This window comes from Siphateles boraxobius, unplaced genomic scaffold, assembly GCF_051911475.1.
Source record: "Siphateles boraxobius isolate OS27281-9 unplaced genomic scaffold, OSU_SipBor_1 12, whole genome shotgun sequence".
Taxonomy (NCBI): domain Eukaryota; kingdom Metazoa; phylum Chordata; class Actinopteri; order Cypriniformes; family Leuciscidae; genus Siphateles; species Siphateles boraxobius.
Genome location: NW_027508722.1, coordinates 21903924 through 21917490, shown reverse-complemented (window position 1 = coordinate 21917490; position 13567 = coordinate 21903924).

The following is a 13567-nucleotide window of genomic DNA, read 5'->3' as shown; positions in this document are numbered from 1 at the left end:
TCTTTTTTTCTGTGAAACATAAAAGAGGATACTTAGAGGAATACTAGGACTTTATTATATGGAAAAAAATGGAAGTCTATCGGAACCGAAACTGTTTGGTTACCAACATTCTTAAAAATAATCTCATTTTGTGTTCCACATTAAAAAAAAAGAAAGTCATAGATGATATGAACGACATGAGAGTGAGCAAATAATGGCAGAATTTTCATTTTTGGGTGACCTATCCCTTTGACATAGGTGAGGCTAGTTTGTCTTGATCATGCAATGTCTCCAGACAAAAGCAATATATGCATGTGATTTTCATGGTGGTCTTGTGTAGTGTTTCCCCGCTATTTCTTGTTCCTAATTTACTCCATTGTCTTTTCAACCCACTTCCTGCTCCCATTATGCACCATTTTGCAAAGTGAAGAGATTGGGAGTGTGTGTGTGTGTGTGTGTGTGTGTGTGTGTGTGTGTGTGTGTGTGTGTGTGTGTGTGTGTGTGTGTGTGTGTGTGTGTGTGTGTGAGAAAGAGAGAGGGAGAGAGAGAGAGAAGGAAAAGGGGAGGGAGAGGGTGATGCCTGTGTGCCTGTTGATGATAGTGGTGGGGTGCCGTGATATTGCAAATGATCCAAATTGACCGGAACAACGGGAAAAGAGCAGCAGACGTCTGAGCAGCAGAAGAAAGAAAGGAAAAAGACAAAACATAAAATTACAAGAATGAGACATAAGAAAAATCGTAATTGCCATTTAAAATAGATCAAAATAAAGGTTGAAACATAAGAAAAAAACAATATGGTAGGATGGGGAAGGACTCCCAACATAGTCAATGTGTGTGTCTGAGAAATAGAGAGACTACCAATCAAGCCCACAAGCTCATTGCATCCCATATCCCACACCCCTCCCCCCCGTTCCATCACCCCCAAACACCCTCTCCTCCCTCCACCCCCTCTTCCCTGTCTTTTCCAAAGTGTCGCCATGGTAACGAGACAGGGTGCCTAATACATGAAGTTAATATATTTCCAGTGGCAGGAGCGACTTGGGTACTAATGCATTCATCTGTCTCTGCAAAGACAAGGCAATCAATAGTGAGCAGGAGCCCCAGCGCAGGCCTGCCAGAGAAAAGACGTTGTAGTCAGTCATTCGGGCTATAAGCAATGATCAGAAGACAGGTAGCATTGCGCCGCACTGTCCTGAGATGCTTATTCTACAGCTGGCCCTCCAACAGGAAGCCAGCAAGTCACAGAGGGTGTGCTGAAAAATTAACATATCATGGAGTGCCGGTGTCTCTTTTTTTTCCAGGGTTCATTTTTCATTTGTGATTTCGAATGTGCATCACATGTTGGACAGTGACATTTTTCTACAATTTGAAATGTTATATTTTGTATTTATTGACAGCCATGATAGAAACCTTTGCGTCTAACATGTTCCGATGGTGCTTTGTGGGGTTTAATTTGGATTCAATTCACGTTTTATTTGTATATTGCCTTTCACAATACATATTGTTTTACAGCAGCTTTACAGAAAATGCTTGTTTCAATATAAAAATTAGTTTGCCAAAGAAATGTCCATATGACAGCAGTATACAGCTATAATATAATACATGTTATGTGGTTAGTTAAAGCCATGTATTCATTTAAGCAGACACAACAAACATGTTAAGCAGCAATTACAACTTGTGCTTGGAATGATTACATTATGAAGATTATATTTGACAGTTTTGTATGTTGATCCAAAGTTGGCATCATCTGAAATCCCCGCAAATTTCTTCTGCATTCATTTAAAAGAGGACCATTGATAAGTATTAAAAATTATACCTGAAAAAAGGGGTTGGACTGCATTGTGCTGCTCAGATTCAGTTTCATTTTCATGCTCACTTCATTCAAGCTGTCAGTTAACGCGTAATAATTGCACCAAACAACAAAACATTCTCCACCAATACTTTTGTGGAATATTCAATTTCTCTTTAATTAATGGATTTATTTTTAAATAGCTCCATTGATAAGTATAAACAAATTCTGCACACATTAATGTAAGAAAATTCACAGATATTTAGAAACAAGGTACTTTGAGAGAATCAGACAAAGGGGAGAAGAGATGCGTATTGACATATGAATCAACAACTCCACATTATGTCCATATATATATATCTGTCTTATCTTGTATGTACTGAATGATAGTATGAGCGTTGATAATATTATGGGGTCACCACCCTTGGCTGTCTTCTCATTGGATCATTTCTTTGTGTAGAACACAAAGCCAGCCAATAGGGTGTGTCCCCAATAGTAACTACCTCAACTGGAGTACAATATAATAATATACAGTATAAAAACTCTAAATCTAAACATAAAACTGCTATTTTTCATCGTGTGTTTAATCGGGATCTGTAAATACAACTAAGACTGATTTAAAGACACAATAAAAAGCCAAATGGTTCTCCTTTGTTTGACTTTTTGGGATGACGGCGCATGCAGCCCTGTTCCTGAGGACCTCACCTGTGACCTAGTTTGACCTCACAGGTTAAGGGTCTCAGGGACAAAGAGACATACTGTGAAAAAACAGGACCATTTTGCTGGAATTAATGAACAATTACGTCGCTTTCAAAGACGCTTTCTTTTTACTGATGTCTTCAAAACCTCAAACATTTGAAGCACCTGGAAAAAGGGTCTCCGACTGCATTGCGCTGTTCAGATTTTCACCCTCACTTTGTTCAGACAATGAGGGCACACAGAGAGCAGTAAACACATAATGTTTGCACCAAACTGTGTTGTGTCAGTCATAATAAAACCATGGGGTGTTGTTGATGGGTACTTTTACTGCAATATGTTTCACCGCAGAGGCAGTGGCATCATCCTCTGCACGATTCTACCAGGAGCGTTAGTAAAACCTCATCTGCTCAAGGAGCTTTTCCTTTGAAAAAAAAATCAAAATCAAAGGTACATTCGCCGACTCCTGAGACAAAGATAAGGGATTTCTCCGCAATATTACATAACAACCAGGAGAAAAACCATGATCAAATAAAATTAACTTACAGTGTAAAGTAATTCTTAGTAAATCATTAAACAAAAAGCCATAAATCATCAACAAAAACAGCCAGAACCATGTTAACACTTGAACGGGACCTTCAGCTGAAGTCACCAGGTAACATGAGGACAGGGCTGAATGGAATACCTACAGCAACAGTATGGGGAGGTAATCCAATTTCCCCCAAATGTCCAGTTGTTTGGATGAAACCTGTTAAGATAAAAATAATACAAATATGAATATATACAATGTAAACATTTTAGGAGGCTAAACAAGTTGCCTAACTTAATATTAGATGTATTCATGTTACACAGTGCACAAACTGCAAACTGGGACCCGAAGAAGGTAAAATGGTGCAATAGTGCCCCTTCTAGGCAGACAGCTGGTACAACTGACACAGTGACTGAGTGAGTAGACACCAAACTGTTCTTCAAATTCTTCATCCTGACTATCACCAAATGGGGAAAGATTATCAATAATAAAAATGATTCTTGTGCGAGTTGACAAACTGATTGAGACTAGACGGTTGTAGACATGCAATACTACAGACTGTACATAGACTCGAAGATACTATGACGATAAAATATTTCTCAAACATCGGTGTCATGAATTATGAAAACGACTGCAGCAGTAGTTAGACCCACAGTGTTTTTAAACCATACCAAAAAACACGCTTTTAATAAACCAAACAAGCGTACTTCAAAGCATCACTCTATCTCGCCATTAGAGAAACATCATCTGTTTTGCATAAATGCATGTGCACAGGTGTGTCAATTACAAGCGCTACAAGAAACTGTCTACGACAAATATAAGCCTCTGCTGTGCCAAAAAAAACGCATGATGATGTAGCAGGGCGAATGGCAAAAATCCAAAAGGAGATATACTACCTTATCGTAGCATCTGGAACATGCAGACTTGACAATGTCAACCTTTGCGGCGACAAAAAAGTCTGTCGAAAACTAAGCAAATAAGACGAAAAACCAGCTCACGTGCTGCATGAAGGATGCGGAAATGTGTCTGACTCAGAAAAGTTAAACCTGATGAGACAAAGACAAAGTGAAAGAAAACGGAAAACGAGAAAACGTCCATCCTTTCCACTCTCTATAGGACCAATCTAAGTGTCTGGTCATCTCTCCCTCTTTCTCTGGAAAGAGAAAAAACAGTCAGGCAGCCAGTCAGACACACAGACAATGAGCTCACAGGCAGGTAGAGCAAAGACAATCACACTGATCCCATAGGTAGCACACAACCTACCTCCCCTACAGCAGTCCTATAGTCTACAGCACCATGAGCCCCTCAGACTGTGTCCTCCCTGTCAGACAGACACTCTCACAACCACACACACACACACACATTTTCTGCCTTTGAGTCTTCCATCACTCAGTCTCTCTTCTCAGCATCTCAAGCACTCACATCCCTTGTCCCCAATCTCAAACTCTCGTTTTTTTCCTCTCAATCCCTCTCTAGCCTACAACATCCCTATTTTCTTTCTCTCTCTCTCTCTCTCTCTCTCTCTCTCTCTCTCTCTCTCTCTCACGTTTTTTCAGGCATCGTGTCTCCGCTACTACCCCTGCCCCCCCTTCTTTCGCAGTCTGTGTGCTCGTGTATGCATGCGTCTGAGAGAGGAAATGTGTGTGAGAGACAGAGGGAGCAGGGAGGGGGCAAAGGGGAGAGGAGAAGAGAGTCGAGAGTAGGAAGGAATGGGAAACGAAGGGGGAGGGTCAGAATCTCAAACAGGGTGAAAAGCCACAGAGCATCAGGCTAACAAAATGATAAAGCGCTGGAAAATATTACTCCCCGCGTTTGCCGCAATCTTGTGTTAATCAATCTGCGGGTACGCCTCATCAGATTACGATCCATCTCCCTGACGTGCCGCACGGCTACATCAGTACAGCAAATCGGCTATAGCTACTTGTGCACTTATGTGTTCACACAGTAGGCTACTACATATATTTTCAGCACCCAAAGCAACACATTTGGTGCGTTTGAATCCACTTGCAGCAGGTTAAAAGAACAGTTCATGCAAAAAATAATAATTCTGTCCTCATTTCCAAACCTGCATGCCTTTCTTTCTTCTGTGGAACACAAAAGGGAGATACTTGAAAAGAAAAATGCCTTTGTTCATTTAATGAAAGTCAATGGAGTCCAACAACATTGAACCCACTGACTTTTAATACATATACAAAACATGCTTCAAAATATCAGTTTTTTTTACGTTTGCAGAAGTAAGTCAAAAAGGTTTGGAACATGAGAGTGAGGGATTCTGTGCCTAAAACTGTATTATCCTACACTTAATGTCGCATGCAATATGTAAGATTGGTATCCTTTGGAAAATAATACTATATTCATTTCATGTGTCACAGTGTACATGTGTTTAAATTTTTTTATAATCTCACATTTATAGATATACACACTCTCATGCATGAGAGCATGGTGGCAAATCATACCACATCAACAGTTAGCTAGAAAAAAAATCAAGTTAGAAACAATTTGATCTGATAAAAACACTAATTTCTACGACTAAATGCTGCATTGTCCTCTCATGGCCTCTTTAGCCAGCCACACTCCAGTCCCACAGCCTCAGCGGAGGTGTAGCGTTTAAATATGATTTATGACATGCTAGTACAGTGAGTGGGGGTGGCTACTCATTTTGCTTTGAGAGCGAACAGTAACAAAGACAAAGATAGGCGCAAACAGCTAAGAGGGAATAACCCCTTTCTTGTGCCATCGCAACCAGTGAGTACGAAAGCCCCTTGTTCTGGAGCCAAAATGTCTGCTGCAGACATCATTATTAGTACAGTCTGGGATAAAGACGTTCAGACATTGATGCCCTGGAACATGAAAGGGCCCACTAGTATGGATCGGCTGTACATTAGCTTTACAGCAGCTTATTCAAAGGGAATGCTTAATAACCTCCATTTCCACAACACAGATGGATGGCAACAGCTGTTATTAGTGTTGCTTACTGCAGTTAGTCTAGGAGATATTTGCAAAAGCTTGTGCTTTATCTGGTTTTCTTTCTTGTTCATTTCTACGCATGTCTCCTCTCCTCTTTATTTTCTTACCCCTCCGTCTCCTTTCGCCTATATATTTTCGAATGTTTTCCCCGTACTTCTATTGTATTGTTTAACGTCTCTTCTTTTACTTTGGACTGCTTTCTGTCTCAGTGTGCACGGATGCTCCAATGCTGTCCAGTGTACTGCATGCCTGCAGTAAGGGAGCACAATGAGACAAAGCACTGAGGTTTTTGCTGGAGGAATGACGTCACCGTGCTCGGTGCAGGTCTCCCCATTTCAGGGCCCGGATGGCCACACTTTAAAGTCACTCTCTCTCAATTGAACCGCTCATCACGTGGCAAGACATCCGTTTCCTCGAGTCACCAGACAAATGTCAGGAAAATTTCCACTCAGGTTTAAGTTGAAGGAGGATGATCGCGCTACAGTATAGGAAAGAATGGGGTTAGTTAGGGCTCTAGGTAACATTATTTTTCAGGGTAGGTTCATAAATGAATAGGTTTATATATACACACTAGCAAGTTTATAGGTTTGTGGTCGGTAAGAGTTTTGGAATTTTTTAGAAAGAAGTCTCTTATGCTCACCAAGGTTGAATTTAATTGATAAAGACAACAGTAAAAAAACATATTGTGAAATATTATTACGATTTAAACTAAACATTTTTTTTTTTTTATCAGATTTTAAAATGTAATTTATTCCTGCCATGGCAAAATTTTCAGCATCATTACATTATCAGTCTTCAGTGTCACATGATCCTTCGGAAATTTTAATATGCTGATTTGATGCTCAAGAAACTTTTCTTATTATCAATGTTGGAAACAGCTGTGCTGCTTAGCATGTTTTTGTGGAAACTGTGGAATTTATTTTTAGAAAGTTCGAAGAACAGCATTTATTTTAAATATAAATCTTTTGTAACATTATAAGTGTTTTATTGTCACTTTTGATTAATTTAATGTGTCCTTGCTGAAGTCATTTTTAATAATAACTCAACCCAAACTTTTGAAAGTGAGTGATATAGCCTAGAAATAAAATTTTAAATGCACCATTCAAAAACATCAGCAAATATTTTAATATTGTCTAAAACAATAATGAATTAATAAATTGTATAATTTTTTTATAAACATTTAAAACATGAGATAACCAGCTCCAATTTTTGGGGGGAATGTGTTAAAATAAACAACATAGTGCTTAAAAATGACCTTAATTATAAAATATGTATACTAGAGTGGTTAAATTGTGTATATTGAAGCGAATAAAAGAATAAATAAAAATTATTTAAGACCAACAAGTTTGAAACCAACACAAAACACGTTTCAGTAACTGGATTTTGGACTCAAACCTTGTCAAAGTTATAGACACATCCATTGGGACCACTTTCTGGTGGGACAACCTGCCCTGGTTTCACCTGGCCTATACCAATCATTTTACGAGTGCAGCTGATCTGACCAACAGTAATAGAGCAGTGGAAGTGGGTGAAGGGTAGGAACATTAAAGCAGAATATGAGGGCAGAACTGGTCCAGTCTGTGTCGCAGACGCACAGCAATGGAGAACAGACAACCGAAACATCATTTTAACACATACCATTATGGTGTGTGAACTGAACACTGAATCCTATCGACATCTGACCACAGAACAACCTCTCAGCACCTCTCCAGAAGGACAAATGCTGATACATGCCCTTTTCCCCACCCTATAGAGGTGAAAGAGGGAGAAAGAGACAGAGTGAGTGAGAAAGAGAATAAAAGAAAGAGAGAGAGAGAGACAGAGGGGGAGTAAAAGAGAGCTACAACGCAATGCGGATGCTGGCTGTCTGAGCCACCAGCCAGACACACAGGGGGAGATGGGGAGATGGGGAGGAGGAGGAGGGTGCCTTGGATGGTGATGCAGAGATAGGAGGCACAAACAAATAAACACACAAACAAGGAGCAAAAAGCTTTTTGGTTTGTTAAATGTTTCTGTAGTTTCTGAATGAAAAAAAAAAGTTCACTAATAATTTCATATCAGTATTCTTCAGTTAGAAATTACTTGGTTAATTTAGAAAATACATTAGAGAAAATAAATCATCCGTCTGATATAAAATATGTAATCTAATAAACGTTTAATTATAAAAGATTAAAAAAGCATGATCTGGAAGTCTTGGGTATCAGATATATTTGATCTATTTGGGTGCCAGTGGCAATAAATCAGAACCAAAATGTCCTCAGCATTTCTATAGAGCTGATACATACACAACGCCGCATGCCATTGCTCTGAGAAAAATTCAGTTTTATGAATAAATTGCTTTTCAAACTAAATAGGGCTGCTGCTTTTGTGTCGTTTACATTCCTCAGCCACCACCAGACAAAAGAATGACTTTGACTTCCACAAAATGCATACTATACCTTAAAATACCTGCTGCTGAAGTTTCCAGTGTATGATAAAAAAGCTTCCGTCTTTGTTAGTGCATGCAGTTTTAGAGATTTGAGCGTCACTTGTTGCATGATGTACAGTGGGATCCAGGAGTTGGAGACCATTTCAAATTTGAAATGTAAAATGAACATTCCACAAGTAAAACCTGATGACCATGTTCTCATGCATGATTTAACAATGATCCAAAGACCACCTTGAGCTTCAACAGAACAACATCTGACTGGCTGTACAAATGAGTTTGCAAATTTGCATATTTGATTTGTGACCTAAAAATAGAGCGCATTCTTATTTCTGATTCATTCTAAATCACATTGTTTTGTTGTATTACATTTTTCAACATACTTCCATATTTTAAATGAGAGTTTGAATCCCTGATGCTAAATCTGGGACTCCTAGCAGGTCTTTAACAGGTCACATATCCACTACATAAGCCTAACTGAAGCATTGCTCCTGGCTGTCCACATGAGCTCATCCCATGCTGCTTCTGCCGTCATAGTGGGTTCTGATAGCCGTAAGCGTGCAGCCGCAGGGAAAGCTAGAAGGTTGTACAGTTATCTCCGGGCTGTTTATTATGCGAAACCATACAACCAACTACCTCACACCGCAACGCACATGCAGGGCCACATACTTCTCCGCGAAAAGCCCAGTAGATATTGCAGAGGACCTTATTACTCCGTTGCCAGATAAACTGGTGCATCTTTTTCTGTTACCATCTTTACCATTAGCTATTTTCTCCCCCACTGTCATCTCTTCAATTTCGATGTTTCCAAGGCATTTATACGCATAACAATCCTCAAAATGTAGAAAATGGGTGTTGTGCCAGAGTATGCAGTATGTATGACCAGTGGTGCTAATTCGAAACATAAGAGGTAAAACTTATAAATGAAAAACAGGTATTCAAGTGGTTAGAGATAAAAAGACTAAAAATAATAAATCAGGCTCAAATCCTTCAAATTGATTTTAAAGGTACTTTAGTAAAAAAAATTCTTCCGCAAACATTGTTTTTCTTAGGCTTTGTGGATGAATTTGATCCTTCACAATTGACAATAATGCTTTGCAATGAACTCGGTTACGTATGGCAATTTATCTGTTCAGTAAAATACCCTACTCACCTCATTCAAATCCTTCAGTTCATTCCATTTCCTGAAAAGCAAATCCAATATGGATTCTGGTTTTATTACGAGCTTCGCATTCTCTTTTTGTCGGATGACACTCCTCTGTTCGGATATGACATGACTTTGTAGGCCAAAACGCGGAAAAGAGTTAGCATTTTAGCACTTCCGGTTCCCTTGTCCCGAAGTCAATGTTTTGTTTAAATTGGATTTTGGTTAAATGGCTCAAGACACAACAAGCTCAAGACACTTTCACGCTTTATTCTACAACATAAAATACATCAGTATTACCCCACTCGTGATTTTTTAAAGCTGTTACCTATCTTGAAAAAGGCGGTTGCTAACAAGTGTCTAAACGGGACCACAGAGGCTGTCGAGGAAATTAAACGTCATCACGCCGAACAGGTAAACTAATTGTGCTCTTATAAATTATTCTAATTCGAACTTTCTGGGAAAAAGTCTTTTAGATAAAAATTGAAAAAGTTGTCGGAAGCTTAGTGATGGTGACGTTAAATTTGCGGGACCGTGGTGTAGTAGTAAAGCCTACCATTACCATACCATACTACCATACCATACTTCTGGTGACTGCATTTAGTCTTCATTTAGTAGTGTCCATCTGTGAAAATTAACATGATGGACAAAGCGTGCAAGTATCATAAATTTATGTTAATCTCAGAGCTTGTTTTTTGCAATAATCCAAAAGCCTATAGGAAAACTCTATTGGGTTTTTGTCGAGGGAACCAGTGTGATGCTAACTGCCGGTTGGCCTACACAGTGACATCATACCTGCATGACTCTATTTCACTCCCACAACATACACGCGTCAAAATATCCGGAGCAACTTTTCACCAATTACAGATATGACGAGACACACGGTTGAGTGACGTATACGTGATTTAACGCAAAAACCATCCCGTCGGGTCTAAAAATAGGCTTACATAATGAATCAGGGTAAGACAAAAACACATTTTGGAAGATGGATTAATTATGACGCATTGACTCATTTTTTTATATATATATATATATTTTTACAATTTTAAACAAAAACAAAAAGTTACTTAGGCTCCCTGTAGTTATTAAAAAAAAAAATTTAAATGAAAAACAATTTATTTATTTTTAATTTAAGCTCGATTTAGTAAAGGCTTTTTTCGTAAAACCACCAAGTTCACTATTCTCCTAAGTTCACTATTGTATTCAAAACCACTATAATGGTCATACTTTACATCTAACCTAAAATTCTCTATTTAATAATAATAATGTTTGGGTACACATACAGGCAGACAACACAAACACCAAAAGCACCGTCAACAAACTCTCTAGCATATTTAGCAAACTCTGTTAGCAGAAAACCCTCATCTAAAGCACTTTACAATCATTGTTGTGGCATTGTTGCCCTCTGCTGGAGATATTGCGCACTGAACCGACTCAGCCCTGCCTCCTGCATTGTCTGCTCATTAGTGGCTTCACATAGTCTGGCTATCACCAGACCAAGCTCAATCTTTTAAGATTGAACATTGGTCTGGGGAGTCTGCTATGTATTTTCTACTGCACAAGAGGCGTGATCAACGGGCATAGTTCAAATTACTCTGTACATAATTGGATAGTCCTTCAACCAATCAGACCAACGATCAGGGTGATGTACTTTGCAGCGAGAATTCCAGGCAGGAAACGTGTCAACAAATGTTTTGGTTTGGAGCATTGATCAGCGGTTTGCTGAAGCAGCAATGGCATCGAGCGATTTTTGCAGGTTGTGCAAAAAAAAAAAAACATGAAAGTGAGTGGTATTTACACCCACTCAAGCAATTTGTTTGCTAAATCAAAAAGAAGCCATTGAGCATCGTCGAGAGGTTAAAAGGAATCGGATTGGATTTAACCCGCCAATAGCGCGCCAGGTGGATAAGCCAGTTTGTGATTGGTCGCCGCAAAATTGTAACGGAACCATGATAAAATGTACAGGATTCCAGCCTGAGCTGCAGGGCGAAATCAAATCGCTGGCAGATCAGGCTGGGTTTACGCAGTCTAGGCTTCACATATAATACACACAAACTCAAGAAGCAAACACACACACATGCGCGCGCGCATCCACATGTTTGCACAAAGTCTGACCTCCTTGGAGAAACCACCCACTCTCTGCAACTACTAAAATATTTATGCTGCCCTGATAATATGTTTTCTTTTATCATCATCAACCCCTCATAAACGAATTTCTCTCACTCACACACACACACACACACACACACACACACACACACACACACACACACACACACACACACACACACACACACACACACACACACACACACACACACACACACACACACACACACAGTCCATGAAAAATCTACTTATTAATTTTAATGACAATGAAATGATACAAAATCACAAAATTAACACTTAAAAGTGTGTGTGTGTGTGTGTGTGTGTGTGTGTGTGTGTGTGTGTGTGTGTGTGTGTGTGTGTGTGTGTGTGTGTGTGTGTATATATATATGTGTGAAGAGTGCTGTGTAAATCACGCTGGTATTCCATCAGTCTAGACTGATTCTGCAGTCCTGGCAATAAAGAGGCAGGAGTCTGTCTGCTAACAGAGAAGCTAGTGCTAATTCAGCAGGAAAGCAGTGGTGTAGCCCTCCTCTGAGACCTCTCATTTTCACACACAGACACCAAAGGCCTACGAGAGCCATAGGTTAAAGCCGTATCACTTTGCATTGCGACGTTTCACAGATGCCATACATGCAAAGGAATGCAAATGTGTTTATCAACTCTAGCATAAGCTGCTCTGTCTACAGCCTGGCTTCTTTGTGTTTGTTCTCTACATTTGTTTACTGTGGTGTGAATTCACCCGAGAGGTTTTAGCTTAATGAGTGTATAGGTACAGCTAATGATTTTACGACCTTCTGTGTAGTTACAGATATGAATACTGGTTGAAAAACCAGTCCTAGCTCGATTCCTTTGTTCTTTCATTAGAAGCAAAAGATTCTTTTATTTTAGGAAATGTATGTGTATGTGTGGGTCTCTCTCTGTGTTATATGTGAATGAGTTAGTTTGTGTGGCTTAAAGCTGAAATGTATAATTTCTGCACCACTAGCATTACCAAACGGGTAGCATTGATATACTATTTTAGTTTTGTTCATATTTTGAAATAGATTTTATTTTTATAGTTTGTTTTCTTTTTAAATTTTGTTCTTTATTCTTATTTTTTTATATTAAGTTTTAGTTTTTAGTTTATTTATTTTTTTGTACTTCAGCTAGCTGAAATAAAATGTAAAAAATTTATACTTTTTTTCAGTTAATGTTTATTTTATTTCAAGTAATGAAAATGTTTTTTTTAATGTTTTTTAGTTTTAGTTAACAATAATAAATCAGGTGCGATTAAAAAGCACCTGGGTTTTTTTCTGCGTAAAAGCAAAACATTTCAAGCTAAATTTTGCAAAAATAATTTTGTTAGGTTTTAAATTATAAAACTACATATGTATATATTTTCTGTTTTTTTATATAGTAGTGAAACATGTTCATAGTAATTTTGAGAAGAAGAAAAAACTGTGGTTAATCTGCTGTCAACTGTATTATATATTGATGTGGAAGCTGAAATGTGTAATTTCTGTGGCACAAAAAAATATTTATTTTCAAATTGATATCCCTGAATAGTCTCCCAGTCTGACATTGGATAATAATCAGCTGGTTGCTCTGCATATTAAGGAGGTTTAGGAGGAAGTCATTTAAAGGGATAGTTCACTCAAACATAAAAATTCTGTCATAATTTTTGTCATCATCTTCATGTCGTCACAAAACCTCTATGACGCTCCGTCTTTCATGGATTCATGGAACATAAAATAATATATTCTGAATATTTTGTCCATACGATAAAACCCAGTTTGGTTACCAACATTCTTCAAAATATCTTTTTGTGTGTGTGTTTCACAGAGAGCAGATCAAACTACACAAGCTCCACTTAAAAAATCCACAATCTGTGTCAACACCTGCATGTACCTCTTACGATTATGTATTTTGGCACAGAATATAAAAAGA